Source organism: Momordica charantia (assembly GCF_013281855.1).
Source record: "Momordica charantia cultivar OHB3-1 chromosome 7 unlocalized genomic scaffold, Mcharantia_2.0 BLBB01000007.1, whole genome shotgun sequence".
NCBI classification, from domain to species: Eukaryota; Viridiplantae; Streptophyta; class Magnoliopsida; order Cucurbitales; family Cucurbitaceae; genus Momordica; species Momordica charantia.
In genome coordinates, this window is record NW_028275165.1 from 12,386,713 (window position 1) to 12,404,854 (window position 18,142).

The 18,142-nt window shown below is 42.1% G+C and overlaps 1 pseudogene; it reads right to left on the reverse strand.

Moving 5' to 3' along the window:
* The window catches only part of LOC148210385 (uncharacterized), a 31,172-nt pseudogene extending 14,233 nt beyond the window's left edge, over positions 1 to 16,939 (reverse strand).
* Positions 16,940 to 18,142: the final 1,203 nt, after the last annotated feature.

Here is an 18,142-nt window from a genome sequence, read left to right on the forward strand (position 1 = left end):
TAGTTCCTTATGAGTTCAACAAGCAACAAACAGTAAAGAAATTTCTAAATGAAGTTCGATGTTATCGTTGGGATGAGCTTTTTTATATAAGCTAGGACCTGACAGTATCTTACGCAGGTGTGTCGCAGAGAAGAAGAGCACGAGGCGATATTAGACGCTTGTCATATGTCTCCATATGGAGGACATTTTGCAGGACACAAAACCGCAGCTAAAGTTTTGCAAAGTGGGTTCTTTTGGCCCACTCTGTTCAAAGATGCACATAAGTTTGCCCAGGTTTGTGACAAATGCCAACGGACAGGTAATATATCTAAACGCCACGAAATGCCTCAAACCCCGATCCTGGAGATTGAAATATTTGATGTGTGGGGTATAGATTTTATGGGTCCATTTCCATCTTCTAATGGTAAGCTTTATATATTTGTTAGCAGTAGATTATGTTTCGAAATGGATAGAAGCCATTGCAACTGCTACCAATGATTCCAAAGTTGTCATTAGTTTTCTGCAAAAGCACATTTTTACGCGTTATGGAACCCCGCGTTGTCTGATAAGCGATAGGGGGGCTCATTTTGTGAATAGGTCTATGCAAAAGTTGCTGACTAAATACAATGTGCGTCATAGGGTTGCAACAGCATATCATCCTCAGTCGAATGGGTTAACCGAAATATCTAATAGGGAGATAAAAAACATTTTAGAAAAAACTGTAAATCTTAACCGTAGGGATTGGTCTTTTAAGCTTGATGATTCACTTTGGGCATATAGGACAGCATTTAAGACTCCCCTCGGCATGTCCCCCTATAGACTAGTTTTTGGAAAAGCATGTCATTTGCCTCTTGAGCTAGAATATAAAGCATTTTGGGCTACTAAGAAATTAAATTTTGATTTGTTGGCTGCAGGTGAAGCGAGGAAGCGAGGAAGTACAATTGTTGGAATTAGAAGAACACAGGCACTTTTCTTATGAGAATGCTAAGTGGTTTAAGGAAAAAACTAAACAGTGGCATGATAGGCGTCTTCGGAACAATCTTCAAGAAGGTGATCTGGTTCTGTTATTCAACTCTAGGTTGAAACTTTTCCCTGGAAAACTTAAGTCTAGATGGTCTGGTCCCTTTCAAATTTTTAAAGTCTACCCATATGAGGCAGTGGATCTAGTTGACTCTAACGGAAATGTTTTTAAAGTAAATGGGCAGAGACTTAAGCCGTATTTTGGAGAACCAGTGGATAGAGGAAAAACCTCTATTCAACTTTCAGGTCAATAAATTTTTGCGAAAAATGTTTTTTCCTTCTTATCCGTTTTTGAAAGAACAAAAGTAAAGGAAGGAAGTCTTTGTATCTTGTATTTCCTTTTTGTTTAATTATAAAGTTTTTCTTATTAAGAGAATGTTTTTGAAAACGTTGAAAAGAAAAAGAAAAAAAACGTTGAAAAGAATTACGCAGGCGCCTGGCGCCTGCCCTTTGCGAAAATAAATCACGCAGGCGCTTGGCGCCTGCCCTGTTTTTCCAGCAATTCGAAAATATTTTCCTTCTCGGTTTGGGTTTTAATTTTCGATAATATGGGCTTTATCTTGGGTCAAACATTAATCCTCTATGATTTAACTTTAAAAACTTCTCTTCAAACTCAAATTTTGTTTCCCTGATCCTAGTTTGTATTCAAATTTGTTTTCTTTTCCTTTTAGGTTTAGGAAACTTAGTTGAACTTAAATGTCAATCCCTTTCCATTTAGGATTTAGTTTGGGGAAAGCTTTAAATAGACCCATTGCCTAAGCTTTACAACTCCACCAAAACCCACACAACTCTATTCTTCCCCTTGTTTTTTCGGCAAAACCCACTCCCTTCATCACCCTTGTTTTCGATTTTCAACCACCACCAAAGAAGAAGAAATTTCCAGCATTTGCTTACATCTATGGCTTCCTCTTCTCAACATACTTCACTTCCTACCTCTTCTACTCAAGCTCCAAAATGCCACAAGCATTCCTTTTCCACCATTGGAGAACTTCCAACACCACATGGGTTCAGATTCTAGGCTAGCTGCTGTTAGGGGAGGAAACCCGCTTCAAACATTTGAATGTCCTCCATCCCAAGCTCCTACACAACATCCTATAATGAGCCCACATGGTTATGTTAATTTTCAGCAACTACCCACCTTTAATATACCTCAAAACAGTGAGTTTAGGGCTGAAAATCCTCAACAACTTCCTCCAATGATCAATCCGGGTATGTACCAACCGTTTATGTTTAACCCGGTTCCTTCCTATCATTTTCCCTTGTCCCAAATGCAAATTCCAGCTAGTGTTCATCCTTATGGAATGCCAAACCTATCTACTTTATTTCCTAGCCTTCCACCTTATTATGGAATGGGTCATTGGGTACCTCCACATAATTATGGTATGATTTCACCTAGAGTTTCCCCACCACCTCAACTTCCATTCCTAGAAAGAGGACCTCAAGCACCCCAATTGAACCCTAACATATTGAGTACCTTCAACATGGGACAACTAAAACCCTTAGAGCCTCCTAGGATGCCAACCCCAACCAATATGCCAATGGATGCAGGAGATGAGCATGGAAGAGAGCAAGACAAGAGCCATAGCCATAGGCTAGAGCCCGGGGTGTTGATAGGGCACAAGAGGAAGGGCAAGGAGGTGATGATAGACCCAGAAATTGAGGAAGATGGGAGTAATAGGCGTCTGACGCCTAAGGATTCGACTATGGAGAACAGGAACGAGGAGCAGTTTTATTCATCTCCATTGATTATTACACCGGAAGATGGTAATGATGATTTTCTACTGGTTTCTCGAGGTAATTGTTCAAATATGCCAGAAACAGAGGATACCGACAACGAAGTGGTGAGAACAGATACTCAGGAACCTTCCCCATTGGATACACCTACAGAAGGAGCGTTTTGTAGTCACCAAGAGTTGCCTACTGGGGCAACTGGATCTACTCCGTTGGCAACGGATGAGTATGTCACACCGATGGCCATTCTACCAGGGGTAAGGGATGCTCACACTATTCCTTCTAATACAGTTAACCCGCTTGGGTGTGATACAGGTAGATCCAAGGTTGGGGAGAATAGTACTCAAGAACCTACCAGCGAAGAAGATCTTGAGGACACGCAGACGATAAGGGAAATGTTCCAATACAAGAGGCGGGAGAAAAAGAGTTCAAAACGTCGTGCAGTTCAGGCTAAGAAGCCGACAGTGCCCGTGAATGAACCTAAAATGAGAGCTGCGAAAGCTAAAGCAGCTGAAGCTAAGAAGAAGGTAGTGGCACCTGGGCCAGTTGATACAATTGAACTGGACTTGTCTGAGGGAGAGGAGGTCGAGACGAAATGGAACGCGGCAAATTTAGCCACTCGAACTTCATTAATGAAATCCCGTAAGATTATGACAGAATTGGGATTCGATCTCACTCTAAGAGATGTGCCTGATGATTGGAGGGAGACCGCTAGAGACAAAGAGTGGAGACCACTCATTCAGCCCATACAATGTGAAGCTTTGGAGTTAGTTAGAGAGTTCTACGCTGCTGTCCATCCCCAGTCACATATAGCCATAGTGTGCGGGAAGGAAATACGGTTTGATGCCACTCAGATCAACTACACCTTCAACATTGAGAATATCAGAGATGCTGTGGGCAATAAGATGTTAGTGACTTCGACTCTAGCACAGCTTGATGAGGCTCTAGCATGTGTTGGGAAGCCCTCTGCTACTTGGGATTTGACTACTCATGGCAAGGTACGACTAAAACCCGAGGATGTTTCCCTAGCTGCTGCAGGATGGTTATACATAGTCAAAAACAGAATTCTGCCAACGGAGCATGATGAGCATGTCACTCAGGATAGGGCACTGCTGGTTTATGCCATGCTAAAGGGCATAGATGTGAATTATGGAGAATTGATCAATACTAGTATCCATGAGTGTGCCCACCAGACACGTGGTAAGCTTTATCACCCACGTTTGGTCACTTCTTTATGCTTGCGACAAGGTGTACAGCTCCCTGAGGATCAAATTAAGAGAGATGCCCCAATTGTGGAAGAGAAGAATATTCGGCGTATTATCGCCCATGCGTTACAAAGAAGGGAAGGTACTGGGATGTCTCCTACATCGGAGATCCGTCGTCTTCGAGAGGAGAACTAACAACTGCGAGATCAGGTTCGAGAAGTCGTGCAACATATCTACAACTTAAGGGCTTCATTGGATTTTGCGGTTTTACCTTCATGGCCTCCAGCGCTAGCTGCTATCCTTGGTCATCCATCTCCCAGTACTGACACTGATCCTAGTCCACAACCTCCGACTTCATGAAGGGGAGGTTCCTTCTTTGCTATTTTTTGTGTTTTATTCTTTTGGTTAATGACGTAGTTTGCATATTCTAGCATTACTACGCATGTTTTTTTGTATTGATTATGTTTCGAGCTCAGTTGAAGCATGAATAAATTAGTATCGTTTATCTCCTGATCACTTAAAGTATGCCTTCACTTAACCTTAGTTTAGCTTTTCACATGCCTATTTTGAAGCATCTGTGCTGTGCATGTGATTTCATGTCGATGATGATTATAAGAGATTGTTGAGTTTTCTGTTCTACGTCTGACTAAGCTTTGAGCTATTTCCTTTGTTTATGTGATAAACTCATTTTTCTTTTATGTCTTTTTGATCTTTACAGACTTTAAGATTTTTCTTTGCCCCTATATAGGAAGTCCTTGTCCTTTTTACTGTTAAGCCTTTTTCATCCGATGCAAAAGTCTTTTCCCAGTGAGGACACTGTCTCTCTTAAGTTTGGGGGGGATAGTCGTTGTGTTAGTCGTTGTTTCAGAAAGATAAGGTGTTAGTTATATTTGAAAAATCATGCTATTTTCTTTTGAAAAAGAGTCAGTTGGAAAAACAATGCTATTAAAAAAAGAAAGTGTTGAAAAAAAAAAAAAAAACACAAAACAAAAAAAAACAATAAAAAAAAAACTTGCAAAAGAGTAAAAAGAGTCTTATTGAGAGAAAATAAGAGTGGGGAAAAGACTTGTGTTAGAAAGAAAAGAGTGGTAAAAACAATGAGAGTTAAAGAAAATGTAGTTATGATTTCCGAGTCCTACTGTAGACACCCATTTAGTTTTAGGTTGGGTGTTGACTTTGAAAATAGCAGCAAAGATGGTGATAAGTGACTTCGTGTTTCTCATTGTCGTCATTTTATGACCTAGCTGTTAGTTCAAAGTCTTTCTACGAGTAGCTGTGGTTGAAACCGATGTTAGTGTGTGGAAACCTCAGGGGCTAGTAGCCGGTCTTTCAGATGTAAAAGTCTTAGTGTAAGGAGGGAGTGCAGATTCCTTAGGGGTATTTGAAAACGTTTTCTGTTTTGAAAGGAAAAAAAAAGATTTTGAAAGAGAAAGTTTTTATCATTTCAAACTTGGTTTATAGTGACTAGCTTACAAAGGCAATAGAATGGTAGGCTTTGACATCTTTTCCCTGAGACAATTTATGATTGAACATCTCGGTTGCTTTTTTTTTCCTTGTCCATGTGTTAGAAAGCTGATTAAAGTTGCTAAGTTTTGCTTGAGGATAAGCAAAAAGTTAAGTTTGGGGGTGTGATTACGCTTGTTTACATGCGTAAAAAGAAGGTTTTAGATGCTGTTTTTACTATGTTTCAGCTTTGTTTCGGATTTTTCTCGGTCGTTTGAGTCCAATTCATGCAAAATTCATATATTATGGTTTGTGGTTGGCTTATATTGTATTTATGACATTTTAGGACCATTTGGGAGTGGAAATTAATCAAAAGAAGCAAAGACGAAAAAAAAAAAAAAAAGCATCATGGGAGGCGCCAGGCGCCTGCGTGCCTACAGAAAAACAGTTTTTCTTCCAACTTTGCCCTTAATGAAACGCGTCTTCCATGTATTTGGGTGGTTCCAACCGATGCCTACGTGTAGAAGAAGTGTTCCACTATCAGTTTGAGCACGATTTAGTCAGTCAAAGGAGTTGGAAATGGGTGATTCACCATCGTTTTAGGACCTACCTAACCAATTCTGCAGAGCTATAAATTCCAGCAACTTCTCCACCAAATTCATCAAGCCTTGCTTCCTTCTCTTGATCATTTTTTGTGTTTGTTTGTTGCTTTCTAAGTACTTTTGAGTTGCTTTCATTAGTTGCTTTTGGTTTTTAAATCCCGAGTACTTTGCATTCCTTTATTGAGCTTTGTTTTGTTTCCATTTGTACTTAGTTATTTTCTACTTATTCAAATATATAAAATCCAGCACTTTGCTTATCTTCCCTTTGCCTTTACTTATTTTTTAGTTAAGAGAGTTGTGTTTTTGAGGAGGAAGAGCACGTGACACTCCCCCTTGCTTGAAAGAGAAGGGCGAAGCTCTCAATCCCGATAAAAACTCTCCGTTAGTTAACTTTTGTTTTCACACATGCATTCCACATTCAACCATTTTACTTGCGGTATTTTCTTCAATATGTTTCTAAATTCCCGTCTCTAGCCCGGTTATGGATAGTTAGCCTTTTACTTCTAATAAGGGTTGCTAAGAAGTAGTGTTTTTGCTTTCCATTCATTGCTCAACATCTTTTCCCAAAAAGTTAGGATTTAGAGAAGGCCACTGTAAGTCTTAACAAGTCAATACTGAAAAGGTTGCTTATTTGCATTGTTGAGTGGATAAACCGAGGAGAGGAGCGCCTTAGACATAAGGGTTTCGCTTAAGTAGCCTAGACATAGGACCTTAACCCGAGGTTGCGACTATTTCCATCCTAAAACTAAGATATCTCTCGTAATAGACATATTAGGGAATGTCTTAGGACTTTGAACTTGCTTAGACATAAGTCAAGTGAGAAGCGTAGTCGTTGGTTTCTAAAGTAAAATGCATATTGTCCTTAGCATGTCCTTGATTCTTTGTTGGCTAACTTGAAGTAATTGGGCTAGGTTTTATCATTATAAGTCCAAATCCCAAATCCAAAACCATTATTTGTGACCACTTCCCATTTTACAAGAATCACTCATTCCAACATTCACTATTCTTTAAAACTTTAGAGTTTGGAAATTATTTAGAAGTCCTTGAGGATCGATACTTGGATACTCCATCCATTTTATATTACTCTGACAGGTGTGCGCTTGCATCTATATAATTGTTACCACGCTTAGTGCGTGCGTTCAGCAAAACGCCCAGTCAGGAGTCTTTGGCTTGGTACTCTTCCTTGATCTGGCTCACAACCAGCTGGGAGTCGCTGAAGACCTTAACACAAGAGGCCCCCAATGCTCTGGCGATTCGTAGACCGGCAATAAATGCCTCATACTCAGCCTCGTTATTGGAAGTCCGGAAGCCGAACCGCAAGGCATACTCAAATCGCTCGCCTCCTGGTCCGAGCAAAAGGACCCCGACCCCGCACCCCTTCTCATTGGAGGATCCGTCGACATAGATTGTCCACGGTAGGTCGGACTCGCTCAGCTCGGAAGGTGGTGTGAGCTCGGCTATGAAATATGCCGCTGCTTGTCCTTTCAACACAGTTCTGGGTTCGAACTGGATGTCGTACTCACTTAGCTCCATTGCCCACTTCATCAGGCGTCCAGAAGCTTCTGGCTTATGGAAGATGTTTTTTAGGGGCAAGTTAGTGAGCACCACCACCGTATGGGCTTGGAAGTATGGTCTAAGCCGTCGGGCCGAGGTGACTAAAGCGAGAGCCAACTTCTCCATCTGAGGGTATCTAGTCTTGGCTTCGGTCATAGCCTTGCTTGTGTAGTAGACTGGGTTTTGCCGCGCTTCCTCTTGCTTGATTAGGGCCGAGCTGACGGCACTGTCAGACACTGCTAAGTACAATTGGAGCTTGTCCCCCGGCATGGGCTTGGCGAGCAAAGGTGCCGAACAGAGGTAGCTCTTCAATTGCTGAAATGCTTGTTCGCACTCCGCTGTCCATTCAAACGGCCCTTTCTTTCGTAGGACTTTGAAGAAAGGAAGGCACTTATCTGTCGATCTTGAAACAAACCGGTTCAGGGCCGCAATCCTGCCATTGAGGCACTGAAGTTGTTTCAGCATCTTAGGTGCCTCCATCTCGATCACGACTTTAATCTTTCGGGGTTGGCCTCGATTCCCCGGTTGTTCACCATGAAGCCAAGGAATTTTCCCGAAGAGACTCCGAAGGCACATTTAGCTGGGTTGAGCTTCATTTGATATGTCCTCAAAACCTCGAAGGCTTCGGTCAGATCGGAGAGATGCGACTTCGACTGCTTGCTCTTGACGAGCATGTCGTCCACATACACCTCCATATTCCGGCCGATCTACTTGGCGAACATTTTGTTCACCATTCTCTGGTAGGTCGCTCCTGCGTTCTTTTAAACCGAAGGGCATGACCTTGTAACAGTACAGACCTTGGGGTGCCGCCAGGCCCAGACGCCCACTGCTCGGCATACCTCTTTTTCAGACCACTGAGATCGATCTGAAGGTCAGGCATGTCGGAAGCAATGCCCTTCATGAGGAACTTGAAGCCCGCGTCAGAGAAGTCTTTGGCAATTCCATCGAAGTCAAGATGTTGGCTGAACGATTCCTCCAATAGGACTCCATTGCTGAGACGCTCCTTCGCCGTCTACAGCTCGGCAGTCGCATGCTTCAGCTCCTTATCCTTCGCTTCAAGTGCCTGGAGCATGTCATCCTTCTCCTTCAGGAGTTGGAACTTCTCCTTCTCCAAGCCCCTAGTGATAGCATGGGCAGCTCGGATCTGGGCCTTGTGTCTGTCCTCTTCCTTCTTCAGCAGCTCGGCCTTGGTCTCCACCTCGGCCTTCAAAATTTCCACCTCAGAGTGAGCCTTCAGCAGCTCATCCTTCATGGTGGAGGAAGCAGCCTCCAAGGCAGCAGAGAACTCCTCTTTCTCCCTCGCTGCCAGAACTTCCCTCCCATCCAGCTCGGCCTTTACAGCCAGAGCCGATTGAATGGAAGCAACAAACGCCTGAGAAAAGGTACAAAGAAGAAAATTAGACCGAGCTACCTGTTAGGTAAATTAAGCAAAAATGGAGACACTAGTCTTACCTCAGCGGCGTAGTCGATGGTCCTCTGCAGAACGGACCCTGGGTTCGATCACAAATTTGGACGCCCTCCTTAGGCAGCGGTCCAAACTTGCTCCCGAGATGCGGGATACCTGGTCCCTCACCCCAGAACTTGACGGCTCAACTCTGAACCGTGCCGTCACATCGGACGTCCCGCCCATCCTGGCCTCAGGATCGTCCACCCGATCTGCGAAGCTCGCAGGCAAGACCCCACGAGCTCCGACCTCCAAGGGGGAGGTCGTCTTCTTCTTCTTCCTCCTTCGCTTCAGAGAGACTTCCTCCCTCACCTCCTCGCCCAAGGGCAAGGCGTCCACCGCCTCGGTCTGATCCCTGGGGCGCTTCTCCCTCGAGGGACCCCCAGAAGACTCCAGCTCGATCACTGGGGCTGGATCTTCCGAGGCTGGCCCTACCACAGCAGGAGTGGCAGGTTTCGAACTCTGGGCGGCCTCAAGAGCATGGGCTCGGCCCTTGGACTTGCGTTTCACGTTACTCGCAAACCCGCAAACCATGGCTGAAAAACAAAGGAAAGAAATCAGCACAAAGTTAGAGGAAAAGGAAGGGGTAGCAAGCTCGGCATACCTAATTCAGAGTTCGGCCTTGAGGATTCAATGGGACGAACTGCAGGGCTGTAATCTAGCAGCCCGGACTCAAGCAGCAGCTTGTCGGTCACCAAGGTTCCGACCTTCCTACCCCTTGGAAAACGCTCCTTGTAATATATTCAACGTGTCGAAGGAGGCTTGCGTAAGCTCGGGGACTGGTCGGATTGAAACTGCACGAAGACAAAATCCGAGTTAGACTTGAATGACAGAAAAGAAAATCACAAAAAGTAAGAACTACTCCGTACCTAGGTTCCCAAACCTAGTGGGGACGTCAAAGAAGGAACGACCTGACTCGTCCTTTGCAAGCCATTCCCCAGAAGCGTAGAACCACTTCCTCACCCATCCTTTGATAGAGGTCGGCCCCTTAACTATACCGCCTGCACCTTTCCTTGCGCACATATAGAACCGACCAGGCTTCTTAGCTATCCTTTTCGCTTCGAAGCACGCGAGGAGCTGGTCTACGTCCAACAGCTTGGCCTCTTCACTATCCCGAGCTCGTGACCAAAAAAGGATGGCCAAAGCGAAAATGACACCCCACCCATTGGAGGCCACTTGAGCCGGAGCCAACCCAGTCCGGAAGAGAAATTCTTGGACAAAAGGGCGAAGGGGAAGTCTGAGGCCGTACTCAAACATTTTGAAGTAGAGAGTGACCCATCCCTCTGGAGGATTGTCAGCTCTCTCCCCCTCCTTCGAAATCCTGAGGAGGATGTTCTCAGGGATAGCGAACCCCCTACGAAGGGATCCGAGATAGTGCTCAGGTATCCTAGAAGGGTATTCCAAACCCTGACCCGAGGTGGAGGCATCACTATCCTCCCCGTCATCGGAGAACCTAAAGTTTTCTATCTCCTCGAGCTCGGACTCTAACCTACGAACTAAATCCTCATCGGATCCTAAGTTGCTGCTAAAAGAGGACGACATGGCAACTACGTTCGAAAGAGAAAGTGAGGGAAGAGACCGACCTACCAAGGGTTCGAGCTGCCTTCAGATCGAACTCCAAGAATTCAGGGAACGTAAGGTATGACCTGAAGGATTGGGGGCATTTATAGCCCGTCGGAAAAATTTCCCCACCGTACACGTGTAACCAACGAGCGGCTAGTATCCTCCCTGAGATCCGAAGCGTCGGAATATTTGAATATTCTGACGATAAATTCACCGCAACGGTTATATTTTCCCACGAATAGGAAGTCGCCACGCGTCCAAAGCAAGTCGAATGAACTTCTCTGCCAGGTCGAGATCGGACCAGACAAAGAGGGGGCCAATGTTTGGGGAGAGAATACCCTGGACACGTGGAGGACCCCTATTGGTGCTCCAAGATGACTCATGAGTCATGCCCAGCTCGGACGCCCGAGATCACCACCGCTAGCGTTGACATTTGCTTAGTATGAGGGCCGAAGTGAACCTGGCCGAGGTCCGACCTACCGGGAAGCTCGGTGGGGGCCGATGTGAACTACTGTCAGCGGCGTGATTATCGGGTGTAACCGTCGGTCCCGAGATTACCGGGTGTAACCGATGGTCCCGAGATTACCGGGTGTAACCGATGGTCCCGAGATTACCGGGTGTAACCGTCGCGAGATTAGCGGGACTACCACCCATAAGTAGAGGACCTCACTCCGCGATCAGGTACGATGATTTTTCTGACCTCGACCTAAACTGGGAATCCGACCTATACTGACTTGATCGTCGGAGTGCTCACCTTTTGTACAGGTCCGCCCAAGTATTCAGATCGGGCCGGAGGCTGAGTTCGAGCTGCAATCTGAAATATATTGTTGTCCATATCCTTGCATAAACAAATTCGACCAAATCTAAACGAGTTTTTAATCTATCCTTAGTTTTTTTAGCAATATCAAGTAACGTGCCAATAATATTTGTACACACATTCTTTTCAATATGCATCACATCTAAGCAATGTCGCACATTAAGATGTTTCCAATATTCTAACTAAAAAAAATAGACTTCTTCTTCCAATAACTGTTTGAAAGGTTTACATTATTTTTTTTATTGTTAGATTTCTTAACAAACGAACATTGGAGTCGACTTGTTTTCGCTATATTTTCTTCTCCACTTAATAGTTTAGAAGCGAATTCCAATTCTTGTTCACCATTAAATGCCTTGTTTGCTTCCTATATGGATGATTATGAGGTAAAAAGTTTCAATGCCTGAGATATACCATTTTTCTCCCCTTTGACAAATAAGTGGATGAAGTTTTCTCCCCATAAATTGGACATGCGTGATATCATGTTACTGTACATCCACATAAATTGCCATATGCAGGAATATCATTAATAGTTCATAATAAAATAGCTTTGAGTGTGAAGCATCAATCTTGATGTGCATTATAACATTCGACCCCGTCATTACAAAGCCTTTTCAAGTCATCAACTAACGGTGCAAAATGAACATCTATTTCATTTCGCGATTTGTTTAGGACCAGATATTGATGTTGTCAACATTAAATGTTTATGCTTCATGCACAACCACGGGGGTAGATTATATATCACCAACATAACTTGCCAACAACTATATGTACTATTAAGATCACCATGTGGATTGACCCCATCTGTCGAAAGAGCAAGACGAAGGTTTCTAGGTTGTAATCCAAACTCTGGCCATAAATTGTCTACTTGTTTCAAGGATATCGAGTCTGCAGTATGTCTTAAGTACCCATTACTTTCTCTTTTTTTGGCATGCCAAGTCAACATACTCGATATTTCTTTACTTCGAAACATTCGTTGAAATCTTGGAATTGGAAAGAAGTACCACATGACTTTTATTGGAATCTTTTTCGTCACTTCATCAGAATTTTTGTTACGTTTCCATCTTGATGTTCCACAAATGGGGCATTCATCTGCATCCGAAAGCTATTTTCTAAACAAGCAACACTCCTGGCGACATGCATGAATCTTCTTGTACTTCATTCCAAGAGTACACAAAATATTTTTTGCTTGATACCTATATGTCGGAATTTCATTAGGGCTTGGTAAGTTGTCATGAAGTAATATCAACAACTCGGTGAAACTTGTATCGCTCCATCCAAATTTTGCTTTCAAATTATATAATTTCACCAATGTAGATTTTTTGGTAAAACTCTTACAATTTAAATATAATGGTTTATTGGCATCATCAAATAGCTCCTTAAAATTTTGAGATTTGTCACCAAAATAACTATGTACGGCCTCAAACATTCCTATTGTGTCATCAAAATCGTCATCCACAACTTGTTCTTGTGCACTAATAGACACGCTTTCGATGTTTCACTTAATTGGTAGTGATTCGCCATGCCAAACCCATGTCTTATAACTTTGATCAATACCATAAACAAATAGGTGGTCTTTTACTACATTCACATTTTGAGACTTCACATTCACACACTTTAAACATGGACAACAAATCACATTTGACCTTTTTTGAATGTTGTAATCCATTTTCAATGAACATCTTAACCCCTGAACTATACTCGGTTGACATTCCATTTTTTGTCATCCACGACTTATCCAAGACTGTTAAATTTTATGAAAGTTTAATCGACGGAAAAAAAATGGTGAAACTAGTGTACTTTGTCGGGTTCTTAAGAAGTAAAATAGGAATGAATAAGAAACAAATGGTTGAGCCATGAAATGCCATAAAAGGAAAGATTGAGACACCCATTTCAAAATTATGGAATGGAGCCACAAAAACGAGACTCAACACCACAACTTTGTCTCACTAAACTATGAAAATAATCTATCACTTAAAAATACACTATTTGTTTCAATGAGACTCAACACATAAACTACCTTAACCATGCCACAAAAGCCACACAAATAATAGAACATAATATGCCCAACAAACAACTAATAGCTACTTGAGAATCACTGTATAATAATTATTTTATGAGCCAATGAGATAACTTTCCTAATATATGCATTTAAACAACCCATTTGGTGAACACAAAAAACAACAGATGGAAATGTAAAGGAAACCAAAATCTGCCAGACAAGAAGAGGGAATAACAAATGAGAAACCAGAGAAATATGTCATTTTGATAGAAACAAACACATACAACTTAAAAAATTATGAAAACACCTAATTTTCAACTTCAATTTGCACTTCACTTCACTTTTCAATATTCTTTCTATTAATTTGCCTCCTAAAAATTTTCCATTTGCTTTTAAATCCTTCACCTCTCTCCTCTGTAAAATTGGTCAGATCATCTCTCTACCGCCACTCTCCAACAGTAACTATATTCGGTAGTTTCATAATTCAATGGGTCTAATCTAAATCTCAAGCCGTAAAAAAAATGGCAAAGTCCTCGTTCCCTCTATATCACCTTAAATCCTATCTCCATTTTAGCTCTATGCCTCTTCTTCAAATTAGTTTAATGTCATTTTTTTAAAAACAAGAAAGCATCTGCAAGAATTCTAACCCCACGAATGGAGAGCCACACCCCACCTCCACCACCACCCACAAAACACACTTCTCTGAATCCAATCCACAACCACCATTTCCCATCAATGGAGAACCAAAATGATACCAAATTACCAGTATTCAATAGGATTTGTGGTTCATCAGTTCATTAATCAAAGAAAAAGACAACAGATTTAATATATAAAAGAAAAAACAGAGAGGGTTCATTAATATATCAACACACAGTTCGTGGTTCTTAAGAACCCGACAAAGAAATTCAACTTGCCACGAACGCTCTGCCATTTCCCACGAACCTGGCACAGTTCGGCTATTTCCCACGAACTATGAGCGTTCGTGGTCTAAAAGAAATTCAACCTGCACTATGTTCATCAATACATAAAAACACAAAGTTGGAGATTAAAGAATCGAATAAACAGAAAAAGAAGAAGAAGAAGTGTACCTATTTCCACTGCAAAACTCGTAGAGGTGACCACGATTGGCGAAGATGACGAGTCCAAGCGTAAAGTCACAGAGCATAGGAGCTTGCGAGCCTTCTTTACGAGTCTAGATCTTCTTTAGTCGTTGCCGGATCGTCGCTCGCACCGTCGTATGTGGCCGTTCACCTTCCTTCCCACTGCAACGAAGTTGGTTCACACGACAACAGAGAGGGTTTCGCATGGCAAAGGGAGGTGGGAGGATGAAATTTTACAAATGTAAAATTTTGATTGAAAGTTAAAAGTTATGGTTAATATGGGCCACTTTCAATGTCGTGTCTGGCCTGCCATTAAAAGTCAATTTACAATGGTGGGCTTAGCCCGACAATGGAAATTTACAAAATAAAAAGTAAATAAAATTGGTGCCTTTTTTACATCGTCCGACATTGTTTCCTACGTGTATTTTTGTTCGACATTATTTCCTCTGTGTTTTTTTTTGTCCGACATTAAAACCCAAATTTGTAGTAGTGCCATAAAATGCTCTTTAATTTCACAACTAATATGCTGCAAAGAAGATTCTAAAGACAAATGATCTGCTACTTGGTTTTCTGTTCATTTTCTATCTTTTATCTAAAGATCAAATTCTGGTAGCAATAATATCCATTTAATTAACCTAGCTGAGCTTCATTTGTAGCAAACAAGTATTTTAATGCAGACTGATTTGTAAAGACTATCACATTTGTCCCAATCAAATATGAACAAAATTTATCAAATGCGAAAACAACAGCTACAAGTTCTTTCTCAGTCACAGTATAGTCCGACTGACTACTATTCAAGGTTTTACTAGCATAATAAACAAGATGAAGAACTTTACCTTTTCGTTGACCCAACATCGCACCTACAACAAAATAACTTGCATCACATATTAGTTCAAATGACAAGTCTCAATGTGGTTCAATTATGATAGGTGCTGAGCTAAGTGAATCCTTTAGTGTCTTAAAAGCTTCTAAACAATGTTCATAAAAAACAAATGGTCGATCGACTTCCAACAATTGACAGAAAGGATTATAAATTTTGGCAAAATCTTTTATAAAACGGCGGTAGAAATCTGCGTGTCCTAAAAAACTTCTAACACCGTTTACAGAAGTGGGTGGGGGTAGTTTAGCAATCAAGTCTATTTTAGCCCTATCGATCTCAATTCATTTTCCTGAAATTTTATGACCTAGGACTATTCCTTCACGTACCATAAAATGACACTTCTCCCAATTAAGAACAAGGTTAGTCTCTTCACACCTCTTTAAAACATTCTCTAAATTTTCCAAACAAACTTCAAAAAGACTCACACAGAAAAATCATCCAGAAATATCTCTACCATGCTTTATACCATGTTAGAAAAAATCACAGTCTTACATCTTGGAAGGTGGTGGGAGCATTACAAAGACCGAACGACATCCTCTGGAATGCAAATGTCCTATAGGGACACGTGAACATGGTCTTTTTTTGGTCCTCTGGAGCTATTGTAATCTGGTTGTAACCAGAATACCCGTTTAGAAAGCAGTAACACACCTTCCCTGCAAGACGATCAAGCTGGTCAATAAAAGGTAGTGGGAAAATGGTCTTTTCGAGTTACCTTGTTTAGGCGATCATATTTCATACACACTCTCCAACCAGTCACCGTCCTTGTCGAGATCAATTCGTTGTCATTGTTAGTTACCTTGGTGGGACCTTTATGATTATTGAACAAAGTGAAGAATGAGATTCGTTAGATCTCTATTGATTACTTTTTTTAATAATCGTTTGAAAAGCTTTTATTAAAGAAACAAAGGCAGATTGTTTTTGCTTTTCAAATAGATATTTTTTTTAGTATTGAAATCTATGTGTTTATACAAATAAATGCACAACGTCAAACCTTGGTCAAGGTTGAACTTGGTCCTAGCTCCGACTTGGATCACAATGGGAAGACCTGCATAAGGGGCAAAATCTCCGATGCTCAATTGAGTAAGTAGCTCAAACTCAATATTAAGTTCGAGGAGAAATTCGATACCAAATGGTGAAATGAGACCCTCTATTTATAGGATTAGGCTCCGACAGGGGTTACGACAGGCGGTTTATCTTGGTCGGAGTTGAAGTCAAACTTGTCGGGTTGAGCAGATCGAACCCAAACGATTTATCCTCAATATGGGTGATTTGGTGAGAGAAATAGTGGCAAAGTCATCCACCTCGGACGGTACTAAGGTCGAGCTGTTTGGATATTCATATGGGGATACTCCCTTTGGCGAATCAATGTCCTCCACGTGGCACTCTGGTTTCCTTCCCCAAACATTGGCCCCCTCTCTTTTAGGTTCGAGATCGACCTGGCAGAGAAGTTATTCTTTAGGAAACCGACCAACGTGGCGACTTTCGAGTTCAGGGTGAAAAATGTTACAGTTGGCGAACCTCGAAAACGGAACTGACAGTTGTCTCGTACTCGAATGCTCCCGACATTCGATCTTCTGCATGATCAGGATCGTCGCTTTTCATACATGTGTATGGTCGAGATTAAATTTCGAAATACTATAAATAGCTCTCGGGTTCAAATTCGTTTTTTACACTTTCTGAAATCTTGGAATCCGAATTGAGCAGCTCGGAACTTACCCTATGTTAGTCTTGTTCTTCTGATTTTGTTTTCACACGTTCAGTTTTTAAAACATGTCAAGTTCTTCTAGCTCACCTAGTAGTAGTTCATCCGATAGGGTAGATCGGAATCAGAGCCCTGTGCCTAAGAAGGCTGACTCCGTCGAAGCATTTCCGAGTAGGTTAGATTCCGAGTTAGAGGAGGAGATAGATAACATTAGATTTTCTGATGACAATGGGGATGATAGTGACACCTCCACCTCGGGACAGAGTTTGGAATTCTCTTCGAAGATGCCGGAGAACTATCTTGGCCCCCTACGTAAGAGGTATAGCATTCCAGACAACATCGTCCTTAAGCTTCTTATGGAAGAGGAGCGTGCTGATGACCTCCCAGAAGGGTGCGTTGCTCTGTACTTGAAGATGTTCGAGTAGGCTTTCGCCTACTAGTCCATCCTCTTGTGCAAGAGTTCTTAGCTCGTACTGGGTTGGCTCCTGCTAAGGTGGCCTCCAATAGGTGGGGTGTAGCCTTTGGGTTGGAAGTCCAATTTTGGTTACGGTATCGTGAGGTAAATGGGTTAGACCTCCTTAGGATCAACCAGCTCTTAGCCTGTTTCGAGGTAAAATTCATCTCCAAGAATCCTAGCCGGTATTATTTGTGCGCTAGAAAAGGTGTATGAGGTATTCTCGTCCGAGATCTATAAATAAATGGGTCGGAAAGTGGTTCTATACCTCTATAGAATGGTTGGCCAAGGCCGAGTCCGACTAGCCTTTTTACAACGTTTCTTGTAGGTTTGGGAACTTAGCCTAAGAGGCTGAGTCTTTTGTTCTTTCAAACTCTACTTCCCCTCGTATTCTAACCCATTACTTCCTTTTTGTTTTGTAGTAGCCATCAAACCTGTCCCTCAGCTTTCCCGGTCGACGTACGACATTCTGAAGTTTTGCAAGGACAAGTTTAAGAGTCGGAAGAAAATGATACCTCTTTAACCAACAAGCTGCTCCTTACTTCTGGATTATTAGATTACAATCCTTTGCTTGTTCCTCACGAACCTCAGAGGCCGAACTTCGAGCTAGGTAAATCAACCTTTGACCTTCTCTTTACTTCTTAGATTT